The 19,385-nt window shown below is 41.5% G+C and overlaps 1 protein-coding gene across 2 annotated transcripts in view; it reads right to left on the reverse strand.

Moving 5' to 3' along the window:
* AMOT (angiomotin) overlaps window positions 1-19,385 on the reverse strand; it is a 1,515,905-nt gene that overhangs the window by 1,205,479 nt on the left and 291,041 nt on the right. The window contains exon 3 of one of the 2 annotated variants that reach the window (XM_044053957.1): window positions 3,674-3,749. The exons of the other annotated variant lie outside the window; for it this stretch is intronic. The gene's annotated coding sequence lies outside the window, so the exon portion shown is untranslated. The remainder of the gene's footprint in view (window positions 1-3,673; window positions 3,750-19,385) is intronic. 2 annotated transcript variants of the gene reach the window in all.

Here is a 19,385-nt window from a genome sequence, read left to right on the forward strand (position 1 = left end):
CTATATTTATAATAACTGGTAGTATACTAGGGAGGCTGCAATCCTAGTAAATTCACAAGCGGATCCCCGCCAAAAACAAACAATCTCAATATAGCAGAAAACTAACTGCCAACAGTGATCAAAAAGGTCAGAATAACAGACAAGACAACAGGAGCCACTGTTGACTAAGAGCAGAAAACTGCCAAAAACTAATACTCTACCTAATAATCAAAAGATGGGCAACGGTGCCTAAAACTAACTGGCACACAGGATACCAATAACCACTAGTAAACTGAGTTGCACTCAAAAAGGGCAAGCAATACAACTGCCTAATATATTAGCAACATTAAATATACAATAAAAGTTCTAATAAAGCATTGAAATACGATATTGACTATAAAGAATTTGAAAAACAGCCAGAGCCAAGAGAAGCACAACCGAACTCGTCGACGCGGCAAACGAGATCTGGGGATTGTACTGGTGCACCATGAAATACCTGCTTAGCCACGAGCCAACCAGAAGTCTTCCAGCATGTAAATCGGCATAGTCGGAGCAGAGGATCGGCTCCAAACCCCATACGTAAAAACGAAAGTGAGATCAGACTACCTAACATTAAAGGTTTCTCAGCTACAGGCAATCAGGATTTTTTTTTTTTTGCTGACTCTCACAGTTAAGTGTTTTCAGCCTGCAACATGCACTAAATCAGTACTGTAGCTAGGGTGGGACGAAGGGCAGTCTACCATGAGTGCAAACCTTTAGAGGTCATGATCAGCACAGCTAAAGAGTATCCAATTAAAAGGAGTACAGTAACAGTAGTCAGTAATCTAAGCAGTCACTTCTTTGTACCATGCGTATGTGTTAGTAAGTAGAGCAGAAAGGTAGTACAAGTTCTTTGCTATAGTTTCAGAAAAAAGTTATTTCTTTTTTAATTTGCAACACAATTTTGGGAAGGACAGCACAGATTTTTGCATATTTAGGGAGGGATCCCCCTCAATCTTTGGTGCAAGAACTGACGAGGTGTATTCAGTGCATTTCACTTTAGTCTGGGGAGGTATGTAGGTTTGGGGGAGATTGCGAAAGACATCTTAAACTTTAAGTTGGGTGCTTTCCTGTCAATCTACTTGCAAAATTGAATGACTGCATACTAAAAAGCCTAAAAATGAGGATTTCAGTGAGGAAGGTGGCCCTTTCAGGGATAAGAAGCCATTTTGCCAGTGTGGAGCAATGTTGCTTTTGCAACCTCATGACTGCGATTATAACGGAGCGCAAAACTGGGTTTCTTTTACGGGTCAGGCTACTGCAAGGGGAATTTCCTTTTCTTCAAGTTGCAGTGACCTCTCACAGATTTTATTAAAGGGGTGTCATGGGGGAATCTAAATTGACATTTCATTTCAAAGTAATTTTTATGAACTCAAATAAGATTTTTTTTTTTTTGTATTCATACCCCCTCGTGTCATACCCGAAGACCATCAAGCCTCCTCCAATCAGGGTCTGGCCAGTCATTCCTCAATATTAGGAAATAACCTCAGTGCAATGCCCATTTGCAAGGGCAGTCATACAAACACCCATAATGGTTACTTGTCCCCTCTCCAGTAACTCAGCGACTAACTCTACGCCCATGGGCAGTGAGTTGAGCAGCCTGTATTACTGTGGGGACCACAATACTTTCCCCTGCACATTCATGCTTCTGTGTATTCAGTAATGAAGGCTACACCCAGGTGCTGGCTTGCTTAGCTGCAAATCTCCCCAAGATGGGTGCCATGACTCTTTCCCTCCACAGACAGACTGCAGCTGTATGCACCCCCCTCCCCCACCCAGAAAGGTCATCCCCATCCTCCTACCTGTGCCTTCAAGAACCTGTGCCAGTAACTGAATTCCGTTTGCCTGGGCTGTAGTGAAGGCTTTACTCCTCTGCCACTGGAGGTGGCAGTTTAAATGGTACTTGAACTCATATCGATTCCACTGCTGACATGGAACCATTACTGCCCATAAAAAAAACCCAGAAAATTAAAACTAAGTACCACAATCACTCCTTCCACAACAGATCTTGGTTAAGCAAATGTCCCAAAACCTGAATACATTTTTTTGCTTTTATCAATCATTAGCAATGTTCTTTGATTCAAAAAATGTTGAAGTTTTCACTTTCCCAGCATCATTAAATGATTCTTTCAAAATCTGGATAACTTAAGTGAGATAATTTTACTGTATTGAGCATTAGGAAACAAAGCTGTCCTTGGCACTGTTATAAACAGAGAAGTGCCTTTTGTATACTGTGTCAGGCATACACAATATGTGACTTAATTACATCCATGGCAACATGTCAAGTGATCAGAGCAACCACAACAGATGCATGGGGAAATGCCCATGTCACAATACGCAATCTTCACTCCAAAAAGAACACCCTTTTCTACTAAACAAAATTCTCTAGGAACAAGGACAAACTTTGGGAGCTAGAATGTTTGTTTTAATTACATATTTTTCCACCAACCTTACCAAAGTCATTACCATAATTTACTTCATGACGTGGAAAGCATGTGTGTCAATTACAGACTAGTTAAAAAAACGTCTAAAGGGTCTTTTAATGTTGGAAAATAAGGGTCTTCTGACTCAACTGCTCTTTCTGCCACTGGATCAAAAGCTACACATCATAATAGTAGTTTGAAGGTCACGCCACAGTCATCTATTACCACACAAATACAATACCTTCCTTATATATAATTACTGTACTTTCTTCCCCTAGCAAGAATAACCTTAAACATACCACATGCTACTACATCCTCCTACATCTTGCCTTTCCTCAGCTTCAAACTCTCCAATGACTATCTTACACAAACCTCAACAGCCCTTTTCTTCTGTCAGGTCAGGGTACCCTTTCCATCTTCCTTTCTTTGTCTAAAATCATTCAGATCTGATAAATAATTTAAAATACTTTTCCTAAGACTGCTATCACATATGGCAGTTTACCATAACCTATAGGGTACAAGCACAAAACTGCTCTGTTTCTGTGTTTAAACTCATTACTTAGAACTGGATATTGTAAAAAGTTTTTCTTTAATATGCAAATATTAATCATCTCTTATTACCTACACTGGATGACCAAAGCCATACTTTACTTATGTATGTTAATCATTATCTAAAAAACATATGTAGTTATTTTTTATTCAAATCCATGTTATCCTGTTTCTATTTTGATTATTTTCCTTCTGCCTGAAACTGATCCTCATGGATTAGTGTTGTACCATGTTAACAAATTTAAACAAATAATTAAACTGCGCATTTTTATTTTTCCTTTTATTTTGGGAGTAAGTGGAAAAACTACACCTAAACCCATTAACACTGGCAAAATCAAAAACTTTATCAGAAAGATACTTTTCCAAATCTTTTGTGCCACAAATACGTAACCACAAATTTCACTTGATTTAGTTTCCCTTAATACTTTAAGATGTTTCAATTTTTGCAAGAAATAAAAGCCATGCACTTTTTCATGATGTGGACATCCAACTGGCTGGATCTTTCAGCTCCCTTACTGCGTCCTCCCCATTCTTTTTAATCTTTGCTTGCCCTCACTACATTGCTTCTTTCTTCATATATTAGAAAGATACATTTGGTTTAACCCATTTTGTATTTTTTGGACTGTTTGGATTGACAATGTGCTTGGAAGGAAGGGTTTCCGACAATTCAAATGCCAACTCACCAACAATCACTATCCCATAATAGATTCTTTGTCAGAAAGTTGCAGAACAAATCCGTTTCCTCACCAAATGTAACTCCTACAAAAGAAAAGAAAATAGAAGTTATGTTCTTACTATAACGTTCCATGTTAGTTGTCTTCTTCTCGCCTTCTTTCTTGCTGGATGGGTTCGGAGCCGACCTCGGCTCCGACTCGGCCACTCTAAAAGCTCGAGAGTTGGTTCCACCGGCTCGAGGCTCCCCTTATATCCCACAATGCTAGGCGGTAATACCTCAGATCTCGTTTGTAAGCTAGGCCCAGCCAAAAAGAAATCCAGAAATACTGGAAATGGGAAACCCACCTCTATAAAATGACAGAAGGAGGGTGACCTAAAACCTGATGAAGGAATATATACATAGTATAGTATATACATATATACAATAGAGGTGGTAGGAAGAAAGGTCACAATCAAACTCCTCTAGGTCTGTCCGGGCTAGGGGGAAGGAGGGTGGGACGGAAGAAAGAAGGCGAGAAGAAGACAACTAACATGGAACGTTATGGTAAGAACATAACTTCTATATGTTAAGTTGTCCATCTCGCCTTCATTCTTGCTGGATGGGACCGCGTCCCTAGCACCTTGTCCTGGGTGGCCTATCGGAACAGACTCTTGAGTACAGTGGAACCAAAGTTAGCTCTATGTCTAGAAGCTAAATCCAACTTATGAGAAATGAAAGTGTGAGGAGTAGCCCATGTAGCTGCTGCACAAATTGTATCAATAGGCAGCCTGTCTTGGAAAGCTATAGAAGTAGCCAAAGCTCTAGTTGAATGAGCCTTAGGTCTGTTAGGCAACTTCTGGTGTCTAATCTCATACACAAAGGAAATCAAGGATGTAAGCCATCTGGAGAGTGATACTTTCGAAACTGGAAGGCCCTTTCTGCCTTCTGCATAAGAGACAAACAATTGGTCAGCTTTTCTGGTCTGTTTGGTCCTATCCAAATAATACCTTAATTGTCGATGAACATCTAGCCAATGTAATTTTTGTTCAGACCTGTTAGAATAGTTAGGAAAAAACACAGGAAGGTCAATGTTTTGATTTAGACTTGCCGCAGAGGCTACTTTGGGTAGAAAGGATGGATTGGTCCGTAAGGATACCCTATCCTTATGAAACACAAGATATGGTGATCGACTGCAGAGTGCATGAAGCTCTGAGACCCTTCTAGCCGAAGTAATGGCTACCAGAAAGAGTGTCTTCCAGGATAGCAATTTCATTGAACAGGAAGCTGCAGGTTCAAAAGGGGGAAGAATCAAAGATGTGAGAACTAAGTTAAGGTCCCAAGAAGGAGGAGGATTTCTTATAGGAGGCTTGAGAAGAAAAACTCCCTTCAAGAAAGCTTTGCAAAGCTTGTGAGACATGATGGCAGAATCCGAGATGCCCACATGAAAGTTAGATATGGCTGCCAATTGAACCTTAAGAGTAGAAGGAGACAAACCTGCGTGGAATAGTTCGGCTAAAAAATCAAGGACCGATTGAATGGGAGCAGTGAAAGGATCTATGTCCCTTCCATGAGCCCAAAAGGAGAAACGCTTCCACTTACTAAGATAAATCTTCTGAGTGGAGGATTTATGGGAAGCTATTAAAATATCTTGAACTGAGTGAGATATTAGCGGAAGCCTGGCTAGGGTTGGAATTGGAGGAACCAAGCAGTGAGGTTCAGAGAGGGAAGGGAGCGATGTAACTGACCCGACTGATGGGTCAAAAGATCTGGAACTAGGTCCAGATGCCAGGGTTGCTCCAACAGAAAATGGTGTAGAAAAGGGAACCAAACCTGTCGAGGCCAGTAAGGGGCAATGAGGATCAAGGAAGCTTTCTGAGCGATGGCTTTCTGCATCACTTGAGAAATTAGTGGGAAGGGAGGAAATGCGTACAGAAGTCCCCGGGGCCAAATCTGGACTAGAGCGTCTCTGCTGGGATGGCCTGGTAGGGGAAAGAGGGTGAAATAATCTCTGCACTTGCTGTTTTGGGGAGTAGCAAAAAGGTCGCAGCAAGGCTGGCCCCACTTCAGAAAAATTTTTTCCAATACTGAATTTTTCAGAGACCACTCATGAGGCATGAGAATAGCTCTGCTCAGTTTGTCCGCAATAACATTGGACTTCCCGGGGATGTGCGTTGCAATCAGAAACCGCTGAGAAGAAATCGCCCATTGCCACAGTCTGAGTGCCTCTCGACATAGGGGGTAGGATCTGGTTCCACCTTGTTTGTTGATATACCACACTACAGACATGTTGTCCGTCTGTATTGCTATCGTTCCCACCGGAAGAGAGTCTTGAAGGGCTTGCAACGCTAAAAGCACTGCTCTCATCTCTAGAACATTTATATGCAAGTGGCGTTTGTGAGGTTGCCATATGCCCTGGACTGCCCTTCCCTGATAATGCCCCCCCCCACCCGATCAGGGAGGCGTCCGTCGTCAGAGTAGCAACCGGAGGGGGAGGAACAAAGGGTCTTCCTAAGAAGAGCTGTGGGGAAGAAATCCACCAAAGAAGATGATACCTGCATGCTTGCGTTATCACAATGGTGTGGGACATCGGAAGTTGTTGGTATGACCATTGTGTGAAGAGCATCCATTGTAAGATTCTCATGTGAAATCTGGCTAATAGAAGTAGAGGGATAGCAGCTGCCATTATCCCCAGTACTTTCAGGACCAATCTGACTTTGATTTTGTTGCTGTGGAAAAGAAGAGAGACCAGTTTGTGTATGTCTGCTATCCTTTGATCTGTGAGTCTCGCTGTCATGCTGACTGTGTCTAGATTTGCGCCTATGAAGGTAATAGCACGACAAGGCAACAAAACAGACTTTTCGCAATTTATTGAGATACCTAGCTTTCAAAAGATGCGAAAAGTGTAGTCTCTGGCGAGTAGCAGAAGATGCTTGGTGGGAGCTGTAAGGAGCCAGTCGTCTAGGTATGGAAACACCTGGAATCCTTGGCGTCTCAGATGAGAGGCAACCACTGCCATGAATTTGGTAAACACCCGGGGGGCTGTGGTGAGTCCAAAGGGCAGGGCCCTGAATTGAAAGTGACTGGTTCCCAGCCTGAAGCGGAGGAATCTCCTGGAGCATCTGTTCATTTTTATGTGATAGTACGCATCCTGGAGGTCTATAGAGCACATCCAGTCCTCCTTCCCCAGTAAGGGTAGGATGGATTGCAGCGTGACCATCCGAAACCTTGTTTTCTTGACAGACTTGTTCAAGATACTGAGATCCAAGATGGGCCTCCAGTCCCCTGTTTTCTTTGGAACCAGAAAGAATTTGGAGTAGATTCCGGATCCTTGCTGGTCTGCTGGAACTGGTTGAATGGCTCTTTTTGCAAGCAACTTTGATATTTCTAACGCTGCTTGTTCCCTTTGAGCGGGTGGAACCTCTGGAAGGGACTTTTTTGATTGGGTTGGAGTGCGAAAGAAAGGAATGGAATAGCCTTCGGAAATGATGGACTGTACCCACTTGTCTTGAGTTAGAGAACGCCAGGCTTCTGGGTACAGTGATAGTCTTCCCCCGACTGCCTCCGAAGGTGGACAGTCGGGCAACACCTCAGGGATGCTGAAAGGGCTTATCGGAAAAGGTTTTTCGATTGCCCTGGTTCTGCGGACCCCCCCCTGCCTCTAGGGCGGCGTCTACCATTATTGTTCCCCCCTCTGCCTCTAGAGGGGAACAGACTCTGTGCGTGAGGCAAAGCCCCTTGGGATTGCTTGCGGAACCACATCTTTCCACTTTTCTGGCCCTTGGGGTAAGGCCTAGAAGGAGTAGAAAAACGGACTCCGATGGTAGAAAGAGTTTTGCCATCCGTCTCGCACCTTGTCAAGGTTTCTTTCACTTGAGGACCAAAAAGGGACGATCCATCAAACGGGGAATTAGTGAAAGACGTCTTAAAGGGGTCCGCAAAATTGCATAGCCGCATCCAGGCATGCCATCGTAAGGCCACACCTGTACCTGCAGCTCTGCTCGCTCCATCAGCCGCATATGAAAGGAGGCGCATGGAGGAGTTAGCTATAGAATTTAGGGTAGCCAGCTGAGCGTTCATCTTGTCCTGAAAACCCGCAACTGTAGGATCCTTTAACATCTCACTAGCTTCCTTGACCAAGTCTCTTTGAAGACGAGTGAAATGACAGAGGTAGTTCAGCGAACTCATTGAAAAGGTCACTGACTAAAACATCCGCTTCCCGTACCTGTCCATAGACCTAGATTCCTTGTTAGGGGGATGAACAGGCACTGAAGGATCAGCTAGTTCCTTCTTAGTGGCAGCAGCTACCACCATAGCATCCACAGAAACTCCCTTAGTCAGAAATTGCTTGTCTGATGGTGTTGTAATAAACTTTGAAGGTCTCCTGGGGGTGGGGTCCACAGAGTCAGGAGCCGTCCAAGCCTTTTTTGCTACCACCTGCATAAGGGGGTCAAAGGGGGGGGGGACACCCAGGAGGTGGAAGGGCGAGAACCGAACGCCTCAAGATACACAGATTCATCCTCCGAAGGGTTAAGGGCGGGCCAATTTCCCCACTGTTTCAAGATCTCCAGGATGTCTGCAAAGGAGACATCTTCAGAAGGGGAACGGGGGGAACCCTCAGAATCCTCTAAATCCGTGTCAGATGTGACAGACTCAGGTGAGTCTATGTGCTTCCTCTTGCACTGTCTCTTCCTTGGGGCTCCCCTGCCAGTTCAGGAGAGGCCTCAGAAGAGGATGAGATCCCCACAGGGGATTCTTGAGGAGCTGGCTCTCTGCGGTCTGGGATGAGGGAGTGAGTAGACATTACCTGAGGCACCGAAGAGGGAGGGGCGGACGGAGCCGACTGTGGAGTTGAACCAGGTTCCAACACACTCCGCATGACCTCGAAAGCACCCCTGTCAGGCAGAGCCAGAGGTCCCCGCTCCGAAAAGCTGAAAACCTCCCTCGGCACCGACATTGATGGTTCAGAGGCCGATGTCAGAGCCGAACTCACCAGCGCCGAAGCGCCGAGAGGGAGAGCGGGGTCGGACAAGGGTCCGATGCCACTCACCCCCTCGGAGCCGATGAGGGAAGTCCGGCACCGAGAATCTTCCAAGGAAGAAATCGGAGCAGACGACGGCGCCGAAGGCAACTGTATTGGCTCCGATGCTACCACAGTCTCGGGTCCGAAACGCCCCGGCCCCGAGCTCAAGGGAGTCAGAGGAGGAACATTTTGAGAAATAGGATTAAGCATCGACTGATGAGTCGGGCTCTGAAGCATTTGGGCCAGTGCCTCGGACTTTAGAAGTCTACTCACTACCCTCTGAAGGTCATGGTCAGAAAGTCTCGATGACCTAGAGGAGTGAGATCTATGGCTCCGTTCAGACAGCAAGGGAGATGCTGGAGCCGAATGAACGGAGCCAAGGGACGGTGACCTGGACCTCTTCCTAGATGTCGGTTCCAATAGTCTTATCGGAGCAGACTCAGAGATTTCTAATACCTCGGCTCCAGCCGGAGCCGGGGGAACCACAGAAATAAGAGTTCGAGTCTCATCGGCTCCAGCCGGAGCCGATGTTGTAGCAGACTTCGACGTCTTAGGTGTCGACTCAGCTGCTGGAGTCGAAGACCTAGAAGCCTTAGAGGGTTTGCCCGAAGACACAGTCGGGGGACCCTCAGGTTTTAGCAAGCCCCGTAAAATGAGCTTATTTTTTCTTTCCTGCAGGACTCTAGGGCTGAAGCCATGGCATACAGCACAAGAGTCCTGCAGGTGTAAAGGTCCCAGGCAATACACACAAGAAGTGTGACCTGTCTGTCAGAGACATCTTCTGACAGCACGAGTCACACTTCTTGAAGCCTGAGACCTTCGAATCCTTAGACATTTTAAGGAACAAGTGCAATCACACAAGCACAAACACACCGATTACACTATTCAGTAAAATAAAACTAACTTAAAACTAAATAAGTTTAGATAGTCTTAAAATTTTTAAAAGTCCCTACAAAAAACACATACACTCCAAGGAGGGATGGAAGGGACCGAAGGCCTAAGGGAAGAACATACAAGTTCTTGTGGTAAAAAGGGGGAATAACAAGGAGAAAGGGATAACAATCCTTTAAAAGAAAGAGGATACTGAACAAAAACTAATTTAAAAGGGATTTAGCAAAGTTTTTAAACTGTTTTCTACACTAACCTGAAGCCGGTTGAAGCAACACACCTCGATAGCTGTAGCGGCAAACGAGATCTGAGGTATTACCGCCTAGCATTGTGGGATATAAGGGGAGCCTCGAGCCGGTGGAACCAACTCTCGAGCTTTTAGAGTGGCCAAGTCGGAGCCGAGGTCAGCTCAGAACCCATCCAGCAAGAATGAAGGCGAGATGGACAACTTAACATCAAAAGACAAATAGCAGATGTTTTTCCTTGAAAGATATGAAGATGCTTAAACCACAAAACTTAAAGGTGTATGCAGTATTAAAAAATTAAATATTCAAAATAATCCAATTTCTCTTTTCTTGTGTTTACAAATCTACCAAGTAAATCTACCAAACTAAAAGTGTGTCCACACTTCTCAGCTTGAATACTGTTCTATCAACAATTGTATGTGCAAAACAATTCTAGATCCATTAAGCAGTTTAACGATAAGGTTAGCTTTATGGAAGCCAAAAGCCACAGAAAAAATATTTGCGAAGGAAGTTTCCAGAATCTGTTTCTACAAACATTCTTAATCGTATTCACAAAAAACTGCAGTGTTTAAAAAATTATATATATATTTATTTATTTATATTATAAATGAAAGAGGGCACTGAGGTCTGTGCATATGGTTTCCATTTTCATTCTTGGGTTTCTTGTTCCAAGTTAAATTTTTTAAACTATCAAGATTTGATAGGCATCAACTGAGCAGCTAAAACAAAAAGGTAATTCATCTTGAAAGAATCCAAAATAAGAAATTCACAAGTGCCAAGATTTACAGACATTTAGCACAGAGCAAATCAGCAAGGGTAAAAGCAACATGTAGACTGAGTCACTAAGACACAGCTCAATTGCAACAGGAGTAAAACAGCACTATATGCAGCGAATGCTAATGGGTGAACAATGACATGGAAATGAGGAACTCCATGCAAATGACACACATAATCTATACAAATGCCAACCAAAATGGCATACCATTTCAGAAAAGTATAAAAAGGGCATGCTACACCACAAAGCACCCTGGTGCACACGTGAAGAGTCTAGTTTGGATTAGCAGCTACAACAGCTCAGCAATACATGTTATTAGCAGTACATGTTATCTGTAGTCATCATAGGCAGTGTCTCCAACGTAGCTCAATCCAATCATCTATACCAAAGCAGGAGATAAAGAAAACACCAGACATACCACCGATTCCAAAACCAGCAGATTGTCGACCATTTCTAAGGGGATAAGGAGACTGCAAGACTCTGTCAAACTGTGTAGTCTACAAGTAAAAGAAAAAAGGATGCATGGCATGGTCATTCCTGTGGATACTAAGGTATATGATGGTTTAATCACCTAGCTCCAGTGATCTTTAAGCAGCCCGCCGGGCAAACATTATGGATAATGCGGGCATCAATCTCAAAAAGCCTCAACATTGTGCTACAGCATGTTGACGAGCAGGTCTGGTTCGCTGTGAGCAAGATCTCTTTTACTGATGCTTCTGGTACATTGGCTTAATGCCTTCAAGGAATAACTTCATGCCACCACTGCACTCATTATATTACAATGCTGTTCCAGTCACGTGATGTGTTCACAATTAACACTGACTAACAAACAAACAAGCAAACAAACCACCCAAAAACCCCAAACATTACAATGTAAAATTATAATACCATGTTTACTATACATCTCTTACACATTTAAAATTGATATAAATTTAAATTAGATATTAAGCTTCACTTCTAAATTCATACCTTCGGGTTGTAAAATGCTGAAATTCAAAATAAATCTACTTTCAATCCTAAACAGACTAACAATAAAATCCACCCCGACAAGCTATGGTCTTGCCAGATTACTGAAGAAAAAAATGTCATCAGATCCCCCATGAACTTTATAAAAATGTTCAGCAACTGGACAATCCAGATTTCTGTTTCTGATGTCCCCCAAATACTCAAGAATTCTAACTTTCACCATTCATTTTATTTGTTCTATATGCCATTTTATAGGAGTGCAACCACATCCCACAACATATACTACCACACAAAAAGTGCATGAGAACCTATCCAAAGAACGAAAAAACTTCCCATTAATTTTCTTACCTGAAATATTCCTTACTCTTCCACAAACCGTGCATCTACCACAAGAGAAAGACCGTAGTACAGCTGAAACCCTCATAGCCATTTTGGAATTTAACAATTCCTTCAAATTCAAGAACCTGCCAGAAGAAAACGTGACTATCTGGAAACAATTCCTTCAACTGCTCATCACAACTGGCCCTAAATCATTAACCAACCTCCTTAATGTCTGAGAAAAGGGTGAATATATGGTCACAAAGAATACTTCCCCTTTACATACATCCTCCCTCATACTATTAATATGGCCAGTGCCTCAATCTATGTCCACCTATGCCAATTTCTCTACCCAGTATCTTTTCCCCAGACTTTCTCAAAATGTTCTGAGGGTAACCTCTCTCAAGTAACCTTTGTTCAACTTTCATAAATCTCCCCTTCTACCAACCTACTATCCAAGGTATTCCCATGAATTCTTTTAAATTCTCCAAAGGGCAAAGATTCCATTAGATGTGGAGGATACATACTGTCTGCATGCAGAAAATTATTAACAGCTGTTATTTTCCTAGAAGGCCTGAACTGTACCAACTTATTTTCCCCTATGTACAATTCCACATCCAAAAATTGGATGCATAATTTATTCACCTTGAAGGTAAATTCCAAACCACGCTTATTGTCATTCAGTTGTTCCACAAATTTGGAAAGAAATCAAAGGGCTCTCCTTTACACACAGAAAATGAAACCATCACTATAACATTTAAACCAAACCACCTTCTCAGAAAAAAATTCTGTTGGATAAACATACCTAAACCATTACAGATAATCCTTAGCCTTTACCTTCCCTGAAAAGTGAAACCAGATCATTTCTGCAATCTCGTGGCCTGGTCTGGCACCACATCACCTGACCTTCACCTATCACCTACTCAACATCATATACTAATCGACAATCTATACACCACTCCCAATCTCAACTTACACACAATATCTACTAGCCACACCCCCACACCACCTCAAATATTTTACAGCCTCATCACCTCAATCATCTAACAGCCATCATCCTAGCATATCTACCGTGCTGCATGCAAACTACACTAGCGTCTCTCTCATTAGCCCTCACAACACTAGACTATATCACATACATACAAACTAACTTACCTCTAGACAACATCACGTTCCATACAACACATTTCCACACCCACAAAAACTCACACAAACTTCTCTAGCAGCCCCACAATTCTTAATCTTAATTCTACACTTTATATACACAACATTAGCATACCAAGATGCAACACTAGAAAAACCTCACATAGATCCAGCATTGAAATAACACACAAACAAACACATACTATCAACCATAAAGAGACTACTAATCTCTGGTGACATACATCCAAACCCAGGTCCACTCAAAACCAAACAGATATCTGACCTACTAATTCGTAATATCAACATAAAAAGTATTGCTAATAAGATACCTGAACTGCATGCATTTATAACCCATTACGCATCTGACATAATGACCATCAGAGACATGGCTAAAGCCTAGCATCCAAAATGAAGAATTCCTCCCCCCAGAATATAATATCCCAAGACTGGATAGAGTAAGCAGTAAAGGAGGTGGGGTAGCCATTCTCTTTAAAAACACGTTAAACCTCCAACTCCTTCAAACCCCTCTACCTAAATTTCATAACGCCAAAACCCTTTTTTCCGTCCTATGCTTAAACAAGGCAAAAAAAGTCAACATTATCTGCTGCTACATTCCTCCAGGAAATAACTCTCCCGTAATAGAGGAAATCTTACAGTGGACAAAAGATAACCTACCACAAGAAACTATCCTACTAGGTGACCTAAATACTGACTGGAAAACCTGCAACTCCAATAACCCCACTAATCACATTAATCTCTATGGGTTCTCTCAACTCACTCAAGGACCCACTAGAACAGATAAAAGATCATAAAAACAATCCATACTGGACTGGGTACTGGTCAGTTACCCCAAACAAAACTACCAGACAGGATGCCTACCAGATGGTCTCAGTGATCACCTCCCCACATTCCTATTACGCAAACACACTAACCTACCCAAGCCCATAGTTCATAGACTAATACGAGATGATCGCAACCTAAACCCTCATGATCTCAACACTGGCCTAAACCATTGTAACTGGGAACCACTACAAACCCTTGGATTAGACCAGGCAGTTGATTTCTTTAATACTACTTTTCTCAACATCCTTAACAGACTCGCCCCTACTAGGAAAGTTAGAGTGAAAGCTAACTATTTAAAAACATGATTCTTACAACACAAAAACTATTTAAATCATTGGAATTAGCTGACGCTTTTGCCCTTATACAACTGTTGCACCTAAATCCTAATTTACTAATAAATAACAAACAAGTATATCTAACAAACTACCCCCTGATAAAAGACTACACAATATGGGATATATACCAATGGAAAGACTCTAACACGGGGCAAATGAGACTTGAACTCAAACTTCCTATGAAATATAGTATTATCCTTAACCAACTTAATCATCTTATAAATACTAAATTCTCACAAATACACACAGACTTACAGAACATAGATTTAGTTAAATTAATACTTGAAAATCTTGCGATTAAAGGGAAAACAATTTCTAGGACTTATAAAATTGTAATGAGTGCAAAACATCAGAATTTTTTTTATTATTTTCAAACTACTGGCAAATGAAAAATCAATCACTGACTGAAGAAAATAAGAAACTAGCCATTGAAAATACAATCAAATTCATTCCTTTCAAGAAGCTGTTATATACACAAATTATGGTAAATAGCCATCTATATTATACCTTATCTAAATTAAATAAATTCAATCCTAACTTTTCGCCTATATGTCCCCATTGTCCGGATCAAACAGCTGATATTTTACATGTCATGTGGAATTGTACTAAGATACACAACTTATGGTGTTCCTTGAGAGTAAGATTAGAGAAGATGGGATATGAAAAATCAACCCTTACTTGGGAGACAGCTATACTGTACATTAATATCAATCAACTCCCAAAAATATTAAAACATGTCTTTATTACGATGTGTGCCCTTATTAAATTCTTTATTACAAAGAATTGGAATGTCATGTCACCAATTACATGGGAAAATTTTAGCAATCTTGCTATCAAAAATATATCTCATCTCACAAATTAATTTATTCAAAAACAAAAATCAAAAGCTATTACCAAAAATATTGGGGTTACTTGCTAGATATAATTCTTGACAAATAAAATTTGCCTACAAATTGTCATGAAAAGCTAACCTTTAAATAAGAAATGAATGTAGTATGACCAGTCTTTCTTGCATCTTCTCCCTTTTTTTAGTATATGTGTAACTAGATATTTTCCCTAAACATACAAATAAATGGTTAAATTTCTATTTTTACTTTATATATAGACTATCCCCATTCTAACTATCCCTTATGAGGCCAAATGAACTTAAGAATTCTCATACTTTACTTGACGATGTAGTGACTTCTTGTGTATATATTGTGTGTGTGTGTGTATAAATATATATATATATATATATATATATATATTATATATATTTTTTTTTTTCTCGGAACAAGATTGTTGTCTGTTTTCTTTAGACAGGTATTTGTATTGTTTATTTGTGTTTTTGAGTTACCTTATTGTTATTATTTGAAAAAAGAAAACTGAAATAAAGAGATTTTGGAGAAAAAAAAAAAAAGAGTGAAAGCCAACTATGCTGCATGGTTAAGTAGAGACACTAGAGCCCTACTAAAATGCAGAGATAAACATGGAAAATCTGGAAAAAGGAAAACAGCACCTGTTTCACACAAAACTACCAACAGCTTAGAAATCAGGCCAAGGAACAAACCAGACAGGATAAACAGAACTACTTCCTAGGGGCCCAAAGCAAATACTCAAACAAATCCAGAAAAATTCTGGCATTCTATCAACTCCTTACTAAAACCAGGCAAAACCACTACTCCAGCCCCAAACTCCGCCAACAATACCATGGACATAGCCACTCAATTTAATCACCACTTTACAGAATCCATCATGGCATTATCCAGCCAACTATCCAAAAATAGCCCTTCATGCACCCCAACCAATCATCCAGAAAGTATTCCCTCCTTTACTTTATCATCAGTCCCCACCTCTACAATTAAAAACCTCCTTCTAAAACTGAAACCCACCACCCTTGCAGCTGATAACTTACCTGCTAACTTCCTAAAAGTGGCTGCTGAATCTGTATCTTACCCTGTCTGCATCCTTATCAACAGCTCCATTCTGCAATCCCATATCCCAAACCTCTGGAAAGTTTCATATATCAATCCTCTTCATAAAGGTGGGAACTCTCATGACTTTTCAAACTACTAACCCATCGCCATTCTATCCCACCTATCTAAACTTCTAGAGAAGCGTATCCACTTCCAAGTCATGAAATTCCTGAACACACATCAACTCCTGTCCACCACACAACATGGCTTCCGTCCACATCATAGCACAACCATTGCTCTTCTCTCTTTCATTAATCTAGTTAACCAACACAGGAACAATAACTTTACATCTGCCATTTTTTTTGATCTCTCTAAAGCATTTGACATGGTCTCACACACCATTCTGCTAGATTCTCTAGTCTCTCTATCCTTTGCCCCATCTACTATAGCCTGGTTCAGAAACTACCTATCGGACAGGCAACAATCTATCCAATGGCAAGGTGTACTGTCCCCTCAACTTCCTACCACCATAGGTGTCCCACAAGGCTCAGTACTGGGCCCACTTCTCTTTTCTATCTTCACTAATAATCTACATAGCTCAACCCAACACGCCACACATTCAATATGCAAATTATTCGACTTTAATCTGCACAGCCCCATCTCCAGCCATTCTACAACAACTCACCCAGGAAACCTTTAACTCTGTATAAAAATAGATTTCTGATATCCAACTCATCCTAAACCCCAATAAGACTAAATTACTACTATTTATCCCCAACAAATCAAAAACTGCTCCCCTCTCCTTCACCATCGCTTCTAAAAACGGCACTACCGTTTCCCCTTCTGACCATAAAAAACTGCTCGGCATTGAAATTAACAATAATCTTCACTTAAATGTCCACATCTCACAAACCATCAAAAAGGTTCACAAAAAATGGGCACACTATATAGGCACAAAAAATTTCTCTCAGACCAAGCAAAATTCACCCCAGCCCAGACTCACCTATTGTCCACACTAATGTATGCAGCACCAATTTTCACCCACATCAGAAAAACAGATCTAGACACATTAGAATTGTTATAATAAGATCGCCAAGTTTGCTAAAAACACCAGCTTCAGAACACATGACTGTGTTGCTCTTTGTTTGTGTCTTTCAGCTTTTCCTGGTTATGGGTCGCCACAGCGGAACTCCGGTCCCCTAATGATTGGCAGTTGATTTTTTACGTACTGGCTTGCCAGGCCTGATGCACAACCTTCAACGAAGGTACGCCCATTCATGCATGCCTCCACGCAGAAGACGCTCTAGCTGAGAGTTGAACCGGACAGCGTCTTACCTAAATTGGCTAGAACTACCTCAACTACTTAATTACCACCAACTAGTTATGGTCTACAATATTCTTAAATACCCTGATAAAACCCCATCATTAACCCAACTACTTACCCACTACACAGCAAATCGTCCTCTCCAATCTAGTGACAAATCTCTCCTCTGTATTACTAGAGCAAACAATACTGCAGGAAAAGCACTATATTCCCACATGATTGCTAGAAATTGGAACTGCCTTTCACCTTCGCTGATCACTGCCTTCACCACCTCACACTTCAAAAACTCCCTCAAATCACATGTGATGAATACCTGGCTATGTCCTTGTATTACTTAAACTTAAGCTTTCCTACCTTTTCCTCCTCGTATCCATTCACCAATACCAAGTCAGTCACTGTAATCCTCTATGGGACTAAAACTCATTCACCAATACCAAGTCAGTCACTGCAATCCTCTATGGGACTAAAACCCATTCACCAATACCAAGTCAGTCACTGCAATCCTCAATGAGACTAAAACCCATTCACCAATACCAAGTCAGTCACTGCAATCCTCTATGGGACTAAAACCCATTCACCAATACCAAGTCAGTCACTGCAATCCTCTATGGGACTAAAACCCATTCACCAATACCAAGTCAGTCACTGCAATCCTCTATGAGACTAAAACCCATTCACCAATACCAAGTCAGTCACTGCAATCCTCTATGGGACTAAAACCCATTCACCAATACCAAGTCAGTCACTGCAATCCTCTATGGGACTAAAACCCATTCACCAATACCAAGTCAGTCACTGCAATCCTCTATGGGACTAAAACCCATTCACCAATACCAAGTAAGTCACTGTAATCCTCTATGGGACTAAAACCCATTCACCAATACCAAGTCAGTCACTGTAATCCTCTATGGGACTAAAACCCATTCACCAATACCAAGTCAGTCACTGCAATCCTCTATGGGACTAAAACCCATTCACCAATACCAAGTCAGTCACTGCAATCCTCTATGGGACTAAAACCCATTCACCAATACCAAGTCAGTCACTGCAATCCTCTATGGGACCAAAACCCATTCACCAATACCAAGTCAGTCACTGCAATCCTCTATGGGACTAAAACCCATTCACCAATACCAAGTCAGTCACTGCAATCCTTTATGGGACTAAAACCCATTCACCAATACCAAGTTAGTCACTGCAATCCTCTATGGGACTATAACTCTAACGGTCACTAGCCGAGCCTGTAAGTAGCTCCTAATCCCTACTGTTTGTATCTTCTCTGACTATGAAAAATGTCTTGTCTGCTTGCATTTTTAATGTGAATATCTGAATGTTTGTTGTACAATGTACATGTTTGTTGAACTACTCTGTATAAAAATATTTCTCTCTTGTTTAACTTGTACTACTCTGCATAAAAATATTTTTCTCTTGCTTAACAATGTCGAGCTTTTCTCTCCGGGCCTCTGCTATAAATGGACCTAGTCCAGTCGGAATTTCCCAGTTAACAAATGTAAAATAAATAAAATAATGGCATAACTAGGAGCAAATGAAGCCCTCATCGCTGTACCTTCCTTCTGCAGAAAATATTGCTTACCAAACTTAAAACAGCTGTATGTAAGGCATAACAGCTCAACCAAGAAAGCTGTACGTGGACCCTCCCAGAACATTTTCTCAACTGCCTCCAAATCACATCTTCTCTTAATGCTCGTATACAAAGCCTTGATATCCAAGGGGACCCAACAGAAATTATCTGACCATCGTATCTTCCTCACTTCCTGACACAATTCAGCGGTACTATTAATGTGAGGGGGAACTTTTTGCAAATAGCCCTTTAAATGAAAATCCAAAAAACAACCCACATTTTGCAAAAATAAATCCACCCCTGCCACAACAGGTCTGACCGGGGGAGTGGGGGGGGGGGTTCCCTAAGATGCTTATGCACCTTGCAGGCAATATAAAAACAGGATCTTTAGGAAATTTGATATATA

Source organism: Protopterus annectens, chromosome 13.part0 (assembly GCF_019279795.1).
Source record: "Protopterus annectens isolate FY-2018-M chromosome 13.part0, PAN1.0, whole genome shotgun sequence".
Taxonomy (NCBI): Eukaryota; Metazoa; Chordata; order Ceratodontiformes; family Protopteridae; genus Protopterus; species Protopterus annectens.